Here is an 18857-nt window from a genome sequence, read left to right on the forward strand (position 1 = left end):
AGAGTGGAGGAGAGAGACTTGCTGTTCATGTCCTCCCTGTTTTGGAGACACAGGGATTTGCCAGATGTTGCTTTGATTGCCTCAGCCTTGAGGATGAAAGGTGGAAGAAAGAGCATCACTTCACCCACTGAAAAACAGATAATGGTAGGAGTCTGCGTTAGCTTCATTCAGGCTCTGATCTTGCGCTGACTTACACCACGACTTACCTTTATTTATTTTCTCCACCTTAGGTGGTCATGGAGCAGCAGTGTAACACAGTGGCTGCTATAACACAGTATAACGCCATGGCTCGGGGCCTGATGCTGGCTCTCTTGGGCTCGTTGGATAAGCGCCTGTCCACAGGCTGTTGCAGGAGGATGCTCCTCCAGCCTGGAGAGCTTCACGGCTTGCACTGACCCCAGCTTTCTTAAAGGTCTGAGACATCTGCTATGAAAATGCTGGACCACGAGTAAACACGAAGAGCCTTTCTCTGGAGCTGCGGACAAGAGGAGCAGCAGCTTCTAGATAGGAAGGACATGGAGACATAAATAAGATTGCTGACAGCCTCGGATGGAAATAGTTGCTTGCAGGGTGTCATCCACAGGAAAGCTGCATCTTTCAGCAACCTGGCAACAGGAGCTGTGACCTACAAGCTGCTTCTGGATCCTAACAGTCACGTTTGGGAGGAAGGATCAGGTTTATTCATGCCAAACCAGTTTAGGTCCCTGTTCAGCAAAATCCCAGAGCAAGAACTGAAAATTAAGCATGTTTTTATGTGCTTTGCCGAGTGGGCCTGGAATATCCCCCCTCACGTACGGGCTCTGCTGAATCAAGACCTCATTTTCTCACCAAACTGTGGTGCAAGGTAATGTGGCATCTGCACGAAGACAGCCTGGTCTATCTTTGGTGTTAATGTGCTGAAGCAGCTCTGGAGATGAATTTAACCATTTGTGTTTTACCGGTGAGATGAGGCATGCCAGAAACCATGAGAATTCACAAAGGATGATCTTATTCCTGGGAATAAGATACCCATGTATCTTCAGGGTCAGCAGCGCCTTTGTTTGCCGTTACTGATGTTAATATTTGGTCCTGTGGGACATCTTGGGTTCATGTTCTTTCTAGTTAATAACAGCCTTTGTGTAGTCTTCCCTTTGCTGGGGGGAAAGGCTAATGCAATACTCACTGCGCTACAGCTGCTGGCTGGGAATTGTCAATAGGTCATAAATAAATCTACCACCGCACAGGAAAGACAATGAGATTATACATCCTCCTACTACTGCCAATTACAGTAAGAGCAACAATTATAAGGTAGCACTCCTACAGCTACCCTAGGGAGAAAATGAGAGGAAAATGTTCCATTAGCTTAATGAAGAGAGTGCGGTAGAGCTACAGTCAAATTTTCTCACTATTAGCCCTGACTGCGTGCCACTAACACACAAGGGAAGCAGGAGTCATAGGGTAACAATTAAAGTTTCTGACAATTAACCCCTGCGACGTACATGCCTCTAACCTGATGAGAAAATTAAAAAGAGGCACGGTTACATTTTCTCACCATTAGTCCCCAGAATGTACAATGTGGCATTTGCCGGTGACAATGAAGTTTTCTCACCACTGAGACCTGGGAAATGCCATGCGTGTTGCGGATTTGGTGTTAAATGCTCTTGGGAGCGCTGGGGTGACGAGAAGGCATGCGGAGACGGCTTAAACCCCCTCTCTTTTAACACAGAGGAAAGACTTACTGGTACATTTCCTCATTAGCCGGAGGAAAGGATGGATTCGCTGTGGGTAATTTACTGGTGTCCAGCCCCTGTGATATCCCCAGAGGAGAAGAAAGAAGAAAGATCAGCTTTGGAAGTAGCAATGGGAAATATAGGAAATATCTTGCCAGATTCATATCGGCTAGTAGTGCAAAAGGGCAATTCCAGCCCTGGCTTACAGCAACAACTGGCCTTACCAAGAGCTGCTTCTTTTCTTGCGGGGTGATTTGGTCAGTGCAGTTTAAGGACTGCAGTCCAGTATTTACCAAGGTTTACTGCACCGTGCTACCTGAAATACTGCTGTTTCCATGGCTTTTTAAGGCAAGGGAAAGACTACGGTATCTTGAAAACCTGCCTGTAGCAAGTGTTAGGTATGCTGATTTTTAATGGGGACTCCTCAGGTAGGTTGCAAAGTCATGGATCAATTTTCATGTCAAAAATTCTGGAGCAAAATTGAAAACCTACGCTACTGTGGACCCAGGCCCTCTCTTCACATTTTTTGTTTCTGCTGTTGCCTCTGTGACAAATTAATATTAGCTTGAGGATCACAGTCAGGAGCCAGATTGGCATCTGGCTGGGGGATTTGGCCTGGGATGTGGATTGGCTTTATTTCCACACCCCATAAAATGTGAGAAGGGAAAAATCTGTTTTCGGACTTCACACAGGCTCGTGGTGCTAGAGTATCTCAATGCCGCTCCGCCTGTAACATAATTATCCTCGTAAAGCCCCTCTGTAGAGGATGTCGAGACTTCCCTGGGATCACCTACAGATCCATCCCCTCAGGGGGACAACAGCCACCCCTGTATCACAGGGGCTCCTGGCTGGTGGGACCCCAGGCGTCTTTGGTCTGGAAGCCACTTTCTGGAGCAGGAGCAGGTATTAGTCCAGGCTTAGCACTGTGTTGACAGATCTATGGGGTCTTCTGCCTGCAGCTGCCTCCTGCCCAGCCTGCGCAGGTCTATTTGCACTAAGAGTCTTGCCCCACATCTCAGGAGGGTTTGTGGCACTTTCCCAGCACAGGCTTTTGAGCTTGCCCTTGCTGAGGGCTGAGCTAGTGCTCAGCTGGACCATCCTGTCTCTGCCATGGAAGGGGGTTGTAAGGGCAGGAAAATGAGCTCCTTTCACTTGAGCTGGACACGGTTCCCAAGCGCAGCCCACTCCCTGGACCTCTCTAGTCTGCTTGTGGGTCTCCCCATACCGCATGTGGGACCCTGGGCACAGGCTGGGGCCACTTGCCCTTTCGCTGCCAGTCCAAGCAGTGAGATCTGCAGTGCCAGACTCTTCCTTGCTGGGGCTGAGATAACCACCCTGAGATGGCTCCTGCCTTGCCATTTTGGGGAGCAGCCATGGATTAAGACATGCTAATTCCCTTGTACAGCTTTAGATCATCCTCCCTCAAGCTACACTGAACCACAGTTTTTCTAACTCGCTGCTCAGCAAAAGGGCAAGCACAGTTTTTGCAGCATTGTCGTATCTCTTTGCCATGCCTACAAACACAAAAAGACTCTCCATCTCTCTCTTTCCCTTTCTTTCCCACTGTAAGCTCTCTGCCTTCCTAAATGTCCATCATTGCTACAGATTTACTATATTTTCAGTAACTCATTTCTGAGTCTAAATGAGAACTTGGCATCCATTCATTTATGTGACATTGGGAATGAGAATCAGGATGGGAATTTCAAAGCCAGCAGAGAGGTTTAGAAGCACAAAAGAATGATAGCTAAATCCTACAGCTGATTTCAAATTACCTGATCAGAGAGTATGTCCCAGCACATCCCCTGGATGACTCGCTACCAGAGTGAGACCTGCCTGAGCACTGCTGCTCTTGAACCTCGATTTTGATGGAAGGAAGATGAAAACCTGTAAAAGAGATGGGAGCCACATGCTCCCCAAATTTGGCCCAGTCTGGATGGCGAGGATGACCATGCCCTAGCACAGCATGGCCCAGCACAGAACGTGGGGAAGTGTAGGTCCAACCTGTGAAATCAGCTGGGCTTGGCCAAACCAAGAGCTCCACTTGCTCTGTGGGTGATGGTGTTGCCCTTCACCTGCTCCTCAGGGTTAATACCTTGAATTTGGTTGCTTTAGAGAAGGCTCTTTTGCTTTACTCCTAGTAGGATGGAGCAGAGGGATACATTAACAGCAGTTGGAGAAGTACAAAGATGGAAAAATCTCAAATATCCACCCAAATATCCCATTCATTGACAAGGAAAATCATAGCAGGATGGGAAGCTGGAGCAGGAGGGAGCTGGAGGAAGAAGACGATGGCTATGAGACCACATCAGTCTCATCCAGAGAATCCTTTCCTCACTTTCCATGAGTTAGAGGCGGTGGGGCCAAAAACTTCACTGCTCTGAGTGATTTGTGTAGTAATTTCAGAGCTGACAAGCACTACATGGCAAATCTGAATTCCACTTTTAGCCCCGTTAAGAGATAAGGAATAGTGATTATAATAATTACGATGTGGTTACTTTATTGGTTAAATTAACATTTCGTTGTTGGGGTTGCTGTGCAATATACAATATTATTTTACCTACTGTGCCTTCAAAGTCATCTTGTCACAGCAACAGCATGGCGGCATGGAAAAAGCCTTTTAACAAGTAGGTAAATACATGCCTTTGGGGAAGTCAGAGCGATAATTATGTCAGCTTCAATACATTTGACAGTGAAAAAAAGGCTAAAAATAAGTTCAAACAAAAATGATAGAAAATACTGAATGCTTTAAATAAAGTCACTGGAATTAAAAAGGTGCAAAGAATTTAATGCAGTGGCCTTACTCTTTGGACCAGGTGTCAGTAGTCCAACTATTCACACTGCTGGGGTTGCTTTAGGCTTACAAGGGTGTGTAAAGGGATCCTACACCCCTTCTCTGGGGATAAATAAAGATTTATTTCCAATCCCGTCTAAAATAGGTGGAACAGTTCCTTCCATACATGATCATGATTTTGCAAAAGAAAACCAGTGGACACCTTTCCTCTCCATCCTTCCTTAGTACATGATGATGCTCCAAGTTTCACTGCAGAATACAATTTAGCTGGACACTGGCAGGAGCACCTGCACAATTTTGCTTGAGCAAGTTGTTTAGATTGTGCTTTTGTGAAACTTGCTGGTAGCATTGTGCAAGATACAAAGCAAAGATGGTCCTTGCTTTGGGGCTGCACCATTACCCAGACACAGAAGGGGAAGAGGGAACATGGAAGGGCAGTGACAGAAAGGATGTTTTACACCAGTTTGGGGCCTTCAGAAGGAAAACAAAGGAACACCTCCTTGTAGGCATGCAACTCTTGGAGCAGTAGCTTTGCTGGCCAGAGTGGTCTCACTGCAATTCAATCTGGTGCAGCTTTGGAGATCAAAATGGCCCTTGGCCATCATCCCAGATCTTAGGGCTGGCTGAGCATGGCATCAAACCTCCAGCATAGGTTGGAGTTGTTATGGCTTGTTCTAGCCTTTGCTGCCTAGGAAGAGCCAGAGTGAACACGCATGTGTTTGCTGCAAGATGCATCCTGCTGGATTGCTTTGGGACTTATTCTCCTGCTGCTTCTGGAGTGTGGGGCAGGGGAGATGTTGTGGCCCATGGAGTGCCCCCCTTTGGGATCCACAGGCAAAAGATCACCCCCAAAAAGCTTCTTGCCCACGTTGCCACACTCCCTGCCTGGTACCATGACCGCACGCCAAGGCAGGCTGGACAAGTGTGGCTTCTCCTGTTGGGGAAGAGAAGCGCTGGAGGCTCACAGCTTTCTAGAGGAAGGCAGGGCCTGGGCATGCAGGTCAGCAGCAGCCTCGCTGGCCAAGAGCACCCAACACACAAATCCTACCCCTGGGGTCTGTGCCGAGCCTGGGACTGGGGCCAGCACTCTCCTGACCCAAGGATCAAGGACTTGCTGCTGCTCTCTCTCTCATCTTTCCTTCCACTCTGCCCCCAGATGTCAAGGAGAAGAGAAGGAAACCACAGAAAAATTGAAAAAATCTTCCCGTGAACAAGCGCTCCCTTGGCTCTTGTCTGTGGGCCAGCAGGCACGAGCAGCAGGAGAGAGTAAAAGGATTTGGGGCTTAGCTTTCCCAAATAATTGACAAGGACAGAGCTGGATTTGAGGTCATTACTGCGAAAAGCATCAGCACCAGGCCTGCTCTCTGCTGTGTGCCCTGTCACGCAAGAGCCGAGGAGGAGGGTGGCAATGGATTTTGTTCCTCTATAGCAGCAGGTCCCAAGCTTTTTAGGTCAGACTCCCGGAGATGGTGCCCCCCGCTTGGACGTCTGAGGTCAGAGCCCTCCCCAGAAACACAAGCCCTGGCGTGGGACCCGCTGCATCGGAGCCAGCGCTGCCACGAGAGAGAGGAACTTACAGCTTAATCGCTGTAATTATTCTTCCAGTTGAAACCATTCACTTGGGCTCTAACTGGGCATGTTTCCCTTTTCTTTCCCCCAACATTTTATTCTACAGATGCATCGGTGCTTTATTATCTGTAAAATAAAATCCGGGACATAAGTCAGAAGAAGGATGTTTCATGATGTGCATATGATTTGCTACTTGTCTCCGCTCCCCCAGCTCAGCTTCCCCTCCCTCTCCATCTCCACTGCTTATTTAAAGTCAAAAGGTTCAGTGGAAATTGCAGCTATGAACATGCAATTATTCTTTTTACAAGCTAACGAATATCCCATGCATATGTGATCACTATATTCAATTACACAACCACTTAAACAATACCCACACACTAGTTTGCATCTGTATAAAGCTTTGATTGGACACTTTGAACGGATTGTTTGCTGTGTACCCTGGTCTCCATGAAGGAAAGCAGCAGGACTTTTGCATAAAGCACATGTCAAGTCAGCCATATGCATAAAATGACATTATTTTTCAAGAGAACTTGATTTGGAATCAGGAAATATCCCCCGTACTGTGCTTTTTCCTAAAAAGAAGGAGTCCTGGGGGATGAAAGCTTTCTCCTGAGTGTAATCTTCAAAACTTGAGTTTCCTTTCATTAGGCTGGGAGTGGGAAATATGATTTATTTTTTTTCCCCCACAATAAAATGTTTGTTTCCGCTAGTCTTCCCTCAGAGTGGTGCAGTCCATCCAGAGCAGTTGAAGATGAGAGTAATCTACCTCCAACACTTCAATAAATAAAATGTAAATGTTTGTCATAATAATGCCTCCATTGTCAGCACCAGCCCGGGATTTTTCAACCTCTGACTCCCGGCAATGACCGGCTGAGTAGCAACAGCCGAGTGCTGAAAGAATTTTTCAACAGCAATTTGCTTGTTCCAATTTGCTTTTCAGGGCTGCTGATCAGGATTGCTGGCCAGCCTGTAAAAGGATCTCGTCCTATTAATTTGGCCCAGCCTCTCCTCTTGTTCTCGTCATATTTAGTTTCTCCGGTAGTTCCAGTGAGTAAGTTAATTGAATTAGAAGTGCCACCAGGAGCTTGCCTGCGGATCTACGGTTTCATGTAGGAAAGCAGCTCCCTTCGGCTGCAGAAACAGATACGTGCACCTGTTGAGAAGGTGAAGAAATGTCTAGAGATGACTTATTCCCCTGGTGATAGCCCCCGGATTCTCTTCTCAAATTGGTCGGACAATAAAACTCCCTTCATCTGGCACCGGTTATTCTCCAGCCTGCTCCTTGGACAAACACAAATGAGACTGAGAAGCATAATCGGTGCATTAGAGCAAGGATTGGGAGTGCAGCGATTTGAAAAGTGATTTTGTAGGAATGGATTGATGTCATTTCATGCTGCTTGTTCTCTCTGTGACTTGAGGCCAAATGTGTCTGTTTTAGCAACACGAAGCATTGTTTTTCTAATTGCTTAGTCTGCAATCTCAGCTCACCCACCAGTATCAATAAATACAATGGTACCAACTGGAGTCTGACCTTGTTTCTACTGTCTTTCAGTTAAGCTCAGGGTTAAGTACGGACACACTTTTTCTGCCAGTGAGTAGATAAATGGAAACAAAATCATAGTTCATGCTTGCTGTTGCATTTTTTATGGGGTTTAGGGGTGAAAGGTGCATAATATTGCGCTCCCGAGCCTTGCAGGTGTGGCAGCTGGAAGAAACCTTGGAGAAGTCCTGCAAGGGGCAAAGTGATTTCATAGCAATTTGAGAATACAATCCTGAGTCCATTTCAAAGCTTTGCACAGCTTGTTGTAGTCATCAGAGGTTTTCCCAGCACGATGTACCTCTGCTCACCTGGACCATCCCAGAGAGCTGCGGTGGCCCAGGCTGAAGATGGGTCTGCTCTGGGCTTGGAGGGGTCGGGAGCTGCTGCGGCATTAAGCTGAGACTGAGCCTAAATATTTGCAAAGGCCAAGCTTTGGTAACAAAGTCATTCCCAACCCTCTTCCAGCCCCCAAATTAAGCTCCCCCTAGCCAGACTCTGAGGAAACATCTACCTAGAGGAGCAATAAATGAAAGAATAAAATAAAAAGGGTGAAGACCAGGATGGCCGAATCCAAGGCAGCAGAGCAAAAGAGTTTTCAATGCTCCCCGATATAAGGGTGAGCAGCAAACCAGTTGCACCAGTGAACCAGTGACCTGCCGGATAACCCACACGGTGTAGATAAGCAACATAAATAAATGACAAGAAGCCATCCCTCCCTGCAAAGCTGGTTTTTGCAGCCGGAGCGCTGGTTTAGTGTCACCACCGGGTGGCAGAAAAGGCCTTTGGAGAACATCGGCCTTTGCCACGAAAACTGCAGCGTTGCTGAAGTAAAGTTCTTCCTTTATCAATATATCCCTGCCCTTTGCTGAAATTAGGAGGTTGACCTGTTGTACATTGCATTTAAGACAGAGCTCTGTGCGGTGGTTTAAGGTGTCTGTCCTCTAGAAATGCTGCTGAGGGCGGAAAAGGGAAAATATGTGCACACTGGGGATGTTGGAGATGCCTTCTGTTTTTGAACAAACCCCTATTTCTTAAGAAATTAAGCAACAGATTACTATGATTAATTAAGAAATAGCTTTTAATGTAATCAGAATAGAATATCATCCTATATTACGTATTTGATGAAAGTTTGTTATTGCTCGATTTGGGAAAAACAGCCAATGAAACTGATAAATGCCATTCAGATATTTTACCTTAAGATATTTCCTTTCTTATTTATGCTATATACTTATATACGTATACATTGTATATACATGAACACAGACTGACACAACCACTGCAAAGAAAGAACACCCCCTCCACATTTTTCTTTTTGCTTAAAACGCAAGTGATGCAGTTGAGGCATTTTCTGTATCTCGTAAAAATACAACCTAATCTTCCTAAATAATTTAATGTAGTCATTAGCTAAATCAAGTCATCAATTATCTATCACCGACGAGGCAGTACAGAGACCAGCATGGGGCTTGCGGAGCTTTGCTTTGATTGCTTGTGGTCACTGTGTCGTATTTGTTATGCTATAACGTTAGGCACACAACAGTTTGGGCTTATTTTCAAAGCTTAATTTCTTTCCTTCACTGGCTTGTTGTGGAGTTTATATAGTCAATATAGTAAATATAGGAAATATTTTAAAATCCTCCCTTTTTATTTTTACCGAATCATAAGCACATGTAACATTATATTTACCAGAAAGACCCTAAAGCCTTACAGACTATCATGTTACTCCAGATTTTGGCATCTCTTAAAAGGGATTTCTTTCTTAAACCCACTACACTGTAATGGCTCTTAAGAAGCTGGTACTGTCTCGAGTGCAAATCCTTCTTAGTTTGTGTATTACTGACCTGATCAAGTGTGATGGGGGCCTTCGATCAGCCCTTGGGGGGATTTTACGGCTGTTGCGGGCAAGGAGTCCCGCAAGGAAACGCTTCAGAAATTTTCATTGGAAATGGGAGTAAATGAGGAGGGGACGCAACCGGGGTGGGGGGACCCCAGCGCAGGCAACAGCCCCTTCACATGCAAGTACTCACCCTACGGAGCAGGTTTTTAAAAACTCAAAGTATTTAACATAAGGGAATAAAAAAACCAACAACATATCTGAAGGATGGTTTAAAGGTTGCCTATGGAACGTAGAAATGCCCAAATACAGCTCCGATTCTGCAAGGAGGTATGTACAGGGTTTCGCTTTAGGAGGCTGATTTTAACAGATTCTACGGACAAGGAATTTGTTCAAGTAACTGCCTAATATCTCAGGATGGGTAAAGTCCTAAAAGTGGAATAAAATAATTTTTCTCCCCTCTCTCAGGCATATTTACATACAACCAACCCCCCTAAAATCAGAGAGTTTAGAGTGAAAATCCTGGCGGCCACTTTAACTAAAAAAAAAATCCCGCAAATGATATTGTTCCACCTTTCCACTTGCAATAAGAAAATACAGCTTTACGCCCAATCCTGTAATCAGCTTCTCACGGGCTGACCCAGCTAAGCCCTGTATCGGGACCGCGCTCCCGTGGTGCCGTCTGGGTCGCTGCAGCATTTTTGCAGTTTATGCTTCTACAAAATGATGTCATAATTCAGCAAAAAGACAACATATTGGGGAATGAATAAGCAAAGAAAAAAATCTGTTCCTTCAGATGTCAGACAGCCACAGATGAGTTGCCTGAAATTTTTTATTTTAGTGAATGACTTCTGTAATCTGTCATGATGTATTTTCCTTCATGAACAGGTTTTGGCACAAAAATATTGCACCACGCTTGTACTTGCTGGAGAAGTAGAAAAGGGATTTTTTAGCAAAAAGCAAGGTGAATCCCAAGGAATAATATCGAACAGATTAAAACTGGAAAATGTCGTGCCTTATCTGCTTTTTCAAAAGCAGAGATCTCTTACACGCGCCACGCACTAATCTGAAATAAAGAGGCAGCTTTGTAAGAGTGAGGAAAAACCTGGCTGCAAAGCAGGGTCCGGGGTAGGTCACAGCAAAAATCACAGTTAGTGGGAATATCTTGGTTTTGAAGACGATGTCGCAGCCGTTTGTCCCGTTCCGTCAGGACCAAACACCATTTGGTATTCAATTGACTTTCTAACTTAGGAGACAGGACTTTCCATCTTCAAATACTGAAAATAGATTGCATTCTTGGCCCTTCGCTTTGAACGGTTGGGGAGAATAAACGCACACCCTGGTCGTGTTCTAGTGATCTCCCTAATCTCGGTTGCACTTTGTCAGGACGAGGTAACTGGTAGTTAAGTGAAATACCTTAGATCAAAGGGGGATTAATCGCCAACTGAATCCTTGCTGAATAAACCTGTCATTCAAGAAAATTATTTCCACTGAACTTAGCAGAGGATTGAAGGTATTTGCATAACAGGGACCAACGTACTTCAGCCAGGTTAAAAGGTTCAGAATTCAGGCAGTGTTTAGCTTTTTGGCTCCTTTTCCTTTCAGCGGCCCTGTACAATGGTTTTTAATCTGATAATACAGCTAACTATCTAAATGATGTCAGAACAGGAAAGTATTGCAAAGTTTGGCTGAGGGATGGATCAATTTCACTTTCAGTAACTCCTAAATCTGATTTGTTGGAATTTAAGATGTAATCCTTAAAAAAAAGTCCCTTTAAACCGGAGGGCTGTTTATTAACATCCTTTTTTTATTTGACCTTTGTCTTAGAAACACCGGGTCTTGCCTGCTGCCTTACCCGGGGCTCTTTGGGATCGTTTCGTACAGGTTTATACTGGCGGCTGGAAGCGATGTCCGTGGATCGGCGTGCCCACCACGCGTGTGGATCTGTGCAAACACACGCACAGCTTTTCAAGTGCCTTTTTGTTTTTTTTTCTTTTTAAGCCTGACTTTCGAAGGTCACGCTGAATTCGAATGTAAGTGAGATGGAGATAATTAAATAACGGGACCCAACAGGCTGCCATCATTTTCTAGGATCAGCCCTCGGAAGAGATTTAAGCACCGCAGCCTTGTTCAGGGTTTGTCGTGTGGTTGTGGCAACAATTTTAAACCATACAAATTATACCTGTTTCATGGCAGTCGCTTTTTGCTGTGACTTTTCTTGGGCAATTCATTTCTTGAAGAGAGAAGAAGAACGGCTTTTTAATCTGCGCTATAAAAATTGGGAAAAACAGTTCAAAAAATGTAGATTTCTGGAGAACGCTTTATGCCGTCTCCCTCCCCAGCCTTCCTGGGGTTCATTTGCAAGCGCTTCCACCTCTCCTACCTTTTGGGCATATGGAAGGATGTCAAGCTACATGGTGGACGTCAGGTTTCATAATCAGATTTTGACAATAAATGGAATTTAGCCACTTCTGCATCTAGCCTGCGCCTGACACCATTCATTCTTTCGGTGGGCGCAGTTCATATTCATTGCAAACTCAAAGCATCTTTCAAGTTAAAAAAATCGCAAAGAATGGTTATCAAAGAAAATGAATAAAATCCATATTGAGATAATTTTTTAGAAAATGATTGAAGTTTTAACCCAAGAAAGGACTCTTAGAGTTTCTTATAGCTTAGAATAAGAACATGTCAATCACGATTAAGCTTCTGGAATTGGAATCCCTTTGAAATGCAGCTGTTTCTTCTTTAATTGTGGCAGCGGACTCAAAAGAAAAGAAAGGTCCAGCCTTAAAGATGAGTAAGGAATACAAAATAGCTCAGGATTAGTTGTGGAGTTCAAAGGTCGCTAATTACACTAAGGAGTTCCCAGACACAGGGAAAACATTAAACAGGTCACCTACCAAACGGGAAACAGACTTTGACTTCAAAAAAAAAAAAAAAAAAGAAAAAAAAATGATCCTGAAGAGATAGGTTTCTAGAGAAAATCAAAAGCGACCAGCTGATCTCATTGGGAAGAAAATGGGCTGGGTTTAGTTCTTTGCTGTTACGTGTCGCTACAGATGGCATCAGGCTTTCAAAAAATTATCTAGAGCTCAACCAGGTTTCTAGAAGGCTCCATGAAAGCAAGAAGGGGAAAAGGGGGCAGGCTTTTGCCTTAAAATATCTGGTTTTTAGTTGCATTGTGGGTTGTGAGTCCCTGAAAAAAAAACCACGAGGGCTGAGACCTCTCCATCAGCGTTTGGCTTGATTTGTTGAGGATGAGGCGTCTGTGCGAATGGGCACACCTTGGATAGGAAGCCTTTTGGGAGAGCCCTGCAGCCCCTTTGTGGGTGGAAAGGTGAGGTTTGGGGCACAGTGGGCCATCCCTTCCCCTGGGAGAAGCACAGCTGCTCTGTTTTCCAGCTCCTCTCTGGCCCCATTGACTTGGGTTGGACTGGTGGGACTGCTGTCCTTCCAGACATCCTGCACATGCAGCAGCTCCTTAGGGACCAGCACTCAAGTTCCAAGGATGCTGGTTTCTTCTGAAAGCCTCTTGGGAACACGCAGCTAGTTGTCCTGTCTCCTGGAGGGCTGCAGTAAGCAATGAACCTGTGGTCCTTTGGATCTGGGTGTGGGTGGAGAGAGCCAGTGGCTTTATTGCCAGTCTGCTCACAAGAGAGACAATTCACATTTTTAGGAGAACAGAGCCTTTTTTCTCTCAGATCCTGCTCCCCTTGCATGAAGCATCGTGTCATTCCTGCAAAAACCGGCAGGTTGGTGCATCTTAGGGCAACATGAGATTTGTGGAAATAAGGAAGAAAAATGTTAGATAATCAAGGAGATGCACCTATCCAAGTGGCCTATGCTGGGCCCGTACAGGGTCCTACCTGTGCCCAAGGAATTTTTAGTATTGATGTCAATGGGAGTCAGACTGAGAGTTAAAACTCTATTCTCTGTTCCCTGCACCTGAATAACTTGGGGTAGTGTATTGGGTTTGTGTGGGAGGGTTTTGGTAGTGGGGGGGCTACAGGGGTGGCTTCTGTGAGAAGCTGCTAGAAGCTTCCCCTACGTCCAATGGAGCCAATGCCAGCGGGTTCCAAGACGGACCCGCCACTGGCCAAGGCCGAGCCCATCAGCGACGGTGGTAGCGCCTCTGGGATAACAGATTTAAGAAGGGGAAAAAAACTGCACAACAAACTTCAGCCAGAGAGAGGAGTGAGAAGATGTGAGAGAAACAACTCTGCAGACACCAAGGTCAGTGAAGAAGGAGGGGGAGGAGGTGCTCCAGGCGCCGGAGCAATCTTCCCCTGCAGCCCGTGGGGAAGACCATGGTGAGGCAGGCTGTCCCCCTGCAGCCCATGGAGGTCCACGGTGGAGCAGATCTCCACCTGCAGCCCGTGGAGGACCCCACGCTGGAGCAGGTGGATGCCTGAAGGATGCTGTGACCCCGTGGGAAGCCCGTGCTGGAGCAGGCTCCTGGCAGGACCTGTGGACCCATGGAGAGAGGAGCCCAGGCTGGAGCAGGTTTGCTGGCAGGGCTTGTGACCCCGCGGGGGACCCACGCTGGAGCAGTCTGTTCCTGAAGGACTGCACCCCGTGGAAGGGACCCACGCTGGAGCAGTTCGTGAAGAACTGCAGCCCATGGGAAGGACCCACATTGGAGAAGTTCATGGAGGACTGTCTCCCGTGGGAGGGACCCCACGCTGGAGCAGGGGAAGAGTGTGAGGAGTCCTCCCCCTGAGGAGGAAGGAGCGGCAGAGACAACGGGTGATGAACTGACCCAAACCCCCATTCCCCGTCCCCCTGCGCCGCTGGGGGAGAGGAGGTAGAGGAATCGGGAGTGAAGTTGAGCCTGGGAAGAACGGAGGGTTGGGGGGAAGGTGTTTTTAAGATTTAGTTTTTATTTCTCATTATCCTACTCTAATTTGATTGGTAATAAATTAAATTAATTTTCCTCAAGTCAAGTCCGTTTTGCCTGTGACGGTAATTGCTGAGTGCTCTCCCTGTCCTTATCTCGACCCACGAGCCTGTCGTTACATTTTCTCTCCCCTGTCCAGCTGAGGAGGGGAGTGATAGAGCGGCTTTGGTGGGCGCCTGGCATCCACAGGTGGCATGGAGGGAACGGAGATTAGGAACAACCCCAAGGTGCCCCTGTGGGACTCCCACTGACAGCCATACGGTGCTATAGCAGCTCTTCCAAGGAAGCTTGCACTTCCCAAACTGGGATCCACAAAACTCTCATCTAACGGCTCCGTTGGGATTGAGGGCTTCAGGGATTTCCTGCCACGGTACTCTCAGGATGGACACGGCTTTGGGTGAGCTTGTTTTTTTCCACCCTAAAAGGTGCTGTTGGTAAGATCGTGTATTTTGTCCACGCTGACTATTTGATAAATTCTTGCTGCAGACACAATGTGGTCCAGGTTCAGATGCCAGCCTGAGGACTGAGGAGCCAACAGGCGATGGGACAGCGGGAGGCAATGTGGGAGATGGTGACAATAAAATAAAGCTTGGAGAACTCCAGCCATAGGAAAGAGGGGGAATAGGACCAGATTTCAGTATGTTCAGAAAGTTGGTAAGTGGGAGCCTACAGGCGATAAATCAGAGACAAGGCTGCTCGGGGGAGCGCGTATTTTCTAGTGTTGCCATCATCTTTGCCAGAACAAGGTCGTGGTGAAGGAGACAGCAAAAGTAGTGAAGGACAAACATGGACTTACTCACAAGCTCTGTTATGGCTTAAAACGCAGCAGGGCTTGTACAAATAGGACAAAGTGTGGCAAATTTCTAGGACAGCATGAATAAATAGAGGAAAACTGCCATTGAATGTTTCATGCCTTGTTCTTTCAATGTTTACTTGTTACCAAATGGCCAAGGTAGTTAACACCGGTAAAAGCAGGATAAAAAAGCAGAGGAGGGAAGCGCTAAATTATGTAGAAAAAGTAGCTGTTTACAAATTACCTAAGCTAACAGCAATTACCCCAAAGTACTTGAGGAACTGGCATATACCATTTTGGTGCTGTCACCAAATACCTTGGGACCCTGGAGGGAGGAAAGGGCTTCCAGAAAACTGGAAAAGCACCAAATTACTGAGTAGTGGTAAGTAACAGCCGGCACAGATTTGACAACATCGAACCGCGGTAGGTGGACTAATTCCCTTCTGCGGCGAGAGGAACAGGCACTGTGAATTTGGGGGGGACACTTGCTGTCTCACACCTGGACACTGGTGATGCTTTTGACTCTGTCTCCCGATAAGACTGGCAAGCTCAGGAGATATGGTCGAGGTGACTGTGGTGGGAGGGTGTTCCCCGGGGGGCCTGGGAAGGTGTTCTCCAGCAGTGGTTACCAGTCAAGGGAAGGTGGGCTTCCTGGTCCCACCTCGCTTCTGGTATGATTCAGGATTTGGAGGGGAAGGAGTTCACATAGCACCTGAGGAGATCCCTCTCCTCACCGTGGCACCTCAGTACACCCCAACCCTTTGGACACGACACTTTGAGGGAGAGGCAGGCTGCACCGGGAATAGCAAGGGGGTGAAGAACAAGGGAAATTTTGGTGAGAAGCTCAGGAGCTCTCAGAAGCTTCAGGATCCGGACATTTTTCCTCGAAATGGGGGCCATGTGGGCTGATGAGAATCACACCAGTGCCAGGTACTCCTCCTGCATTTTTGCTCCTTACGCATTCAGTGATTGCACTGGTCCTTCTGGCCACAGCAATGCACACGAAAGCCACCTACTAGGTCTTTTTGACACTCCTTGGCTCTCTTTTCCTCTCACCCTGTATCGATGGCATCTGTTCTCAGACCCACACCTGTGCACCTGCTTGTGCTGGAACATCTACTTTTATTTTTTTAGTTTTTGGGTTTTTTTTTCCTGAGACAGTCAAACCATCAGGGTTTGAATGAGGACTTCAGCACCTTCAGTAATTGCTGCTTCTCAGCCACTGCACCCACTGCAAACTTCATCACTGCAAATTCCCCGTTTCCTTCCACACCTTCCACAAAGAGTTAAATAACACAGTCAGGCTCCAAAACATGTTTGATGATGGTTCCCCATTGCCACTGCATTTGGAAATGTCAGCCAGTTTTTGCTGCGTTTAGTGGGTTGTACATGGATTTCGCATTATTTTCATTTCTTAGCGGTCTGTTACATCAGTTCTCTGTGATGCCAACTAAATGTGCAGTCTCATCTAAACAGTTTGACACTGTATATTTGCTTTAAATTCATGTTGATTGGCATTACTTACATTACCCCAAAATTTTAATGAAATGAAACAAATTCATTTTCTTAATGAAGTGAGTTCTGTATTAACTTCTTACTTATTTATACCCATTATTTTGTTTGGGAAAAATGTCGGGTTGACAACCCAATATTTATTTAAGTCCTTATATTTATTCTTTTCAATTATTTGCATGTTAGTTTTCTTCTAGCCCTCTGAAATGCAATACTAAGTCTGGAGAACTCTTTGGCCACCTCTTTTGAAAGTCTTTGTGCAAAGTTATCTGCATAGATCTCATACAGTCTATACCTGTGATGAAATTATAAATATAAGCAGTTCAAGGAGCAAGCACTCTTGTAGAAGAAACAGCACTCTGTACCAAAACAGAACTCTTATTTTTTCCCTTTAATACAGAGTATTTTTAAAGAAACTGTTGTATTAAAAACTTCTTGATTTTTTTAAAGAGCTAAAGGAATACCACAGACACAGGGCTTAATCGCCTTTAGAGCCCACCAGAACTACTGTTAGATACCACCTCTGCCATGGAGTCCTCAGGCTCACGTGAGCTCTCAATCATATCTTCCCGATTTAGGTTTTGAAGTGTTTTTTCTCCTCTTAAAACAGGGAAAATGGTTGGAGCACATAGAGAAACAGTGAAATTGTCTGGGGAACTACCAGGGAACAGAAAGATGCACAGAAAGGCTTAGTCATTTGCCAGTCCTCGAACTCTGGTTTCTAGTGTTGTCTCCCCAGTGTCCCCATTTGCTGCCCAGCCCTGGGAGCACCTGAAACCTCTACACACATCACTCATTTCTCTCCATGCCTTGTTTTCTGCAGGTCATGCCTAAAGGTACCTCAGTTGTGATAGACCTGAGTTGCTAGCCATCTAGTTTACTAAGCTTACTAAGTTTACTACTAAGCTTACTTTGCTAGTTCACTAGCTTACTAAGATTTATGAAGCGTCCATGAGAATGGGCCCTTCCCCTTCCCAAAAGACAAGTGTAGCCGTCAGGCCAGGAGAAAGGCTTCATCTGGCTCTTTCTCCACCAGCGTGGGTGTCTCACAGTTCTTGCACAAGACCGTTGGATTAAGGTGTGTGCCAGGTCAACCTGATCTGTTTTGCTGTCTGACTCGTGCGTGGGTGCTTGCCAAAGAACAGGGCACGCTGCATACTCAAGCCTGCCAGAGAGACCTCGGCCACACTTTTAAAAGAAAGGCAGGCACAGCCTCCTTTCCCCGCTTCTCTTACTACAGAGCTGTCCCTGAGCAGGGGCAGAGCGCTGCAGCAAGAGTGTGCTAGAGTTATAATCCAGAGGTTTCTGGAGCAAACCCTTATAATAAATCAAAACAGGTGATGGCTTGCGTGAAGTCGTAGAAAACTGCTCAGGGCTAGAAAAGAAACATCACCCATCCCCTCCCTCCCTCCAAACCTGCATTGATAGGTGTGTGCAAAGTAATCTAAAGCAGCAGCCCCCTCCCATTCCTCAGTACTGCAGCTCTCCTAACCTTCAGAGACTTAGGGACGCAGACAAGAAGGAAACAAAAAGGAAGAGGATTTGGGAAGGACACCCTGCTATTAAGTGCGAGGGGATTCTCTTCTACTGTGCTGTGAGTTTTGACAGTCCCACCATTTCATAGCATGTCTTGGGGAAATGCTGCGAAGAAGAACAGCCATTCCGCCAAGGTGCTGCTGTGCAGAATAGACAGCTCCCATCTTTCTCCTGGGTAGGTGAAAAGCAAACACCGCACACTGAAATCCTGCGGCGGGTGCCCGGCGTACAGAACATGATCTAAACTCTTCCAACAGAGAGACCCCCTCTCCCCACTCACATTGTGGTGTCCAGGCATGCAGACAACTGTAAGAGGTAGGGGCTGGATTCTGGGCAAAATCATTAATTCACCTTTTGCTTGCTAATCAACACAGACACATCACCTCTGTGAAATGGGTCACAGCACAGCCCTGTTTTGTAAGTTTGCATAGCTGTTTCAGCTGAACGGCATGTTTCACATGAATTAATCCACCCTTTAGAACCTCTAACCAACCGATTAGATTGCTATCTCAATCTAAGCATTTTTTAAATTACAGCTTAAAACTTTTCTCCTTACATAATCACTAATCTTATTTATCACACAGCGTACAGTTAAACAAGAGGTACACCAGGAGCAGCCGGCATGCTCGGTTATTAGATGGCATTCTTCTCTTCTTTTGTGCTGCTCTCCAGGTTCTCT

Source organism: Gymnogyps californianus, chromosome 5 (assembly GCF_018139145.2).
Source record: "Gymnogyps californianus isolate 813 chromosome 5, ASM1813914v2, whole genome shotgun sequence".
Lineage (NCBI taxonomy): Eukaryota > Metazoa > Chordata > Aves > Accipitriformes > Cathartidae > Gymnogyps > Gymnogyps californianus.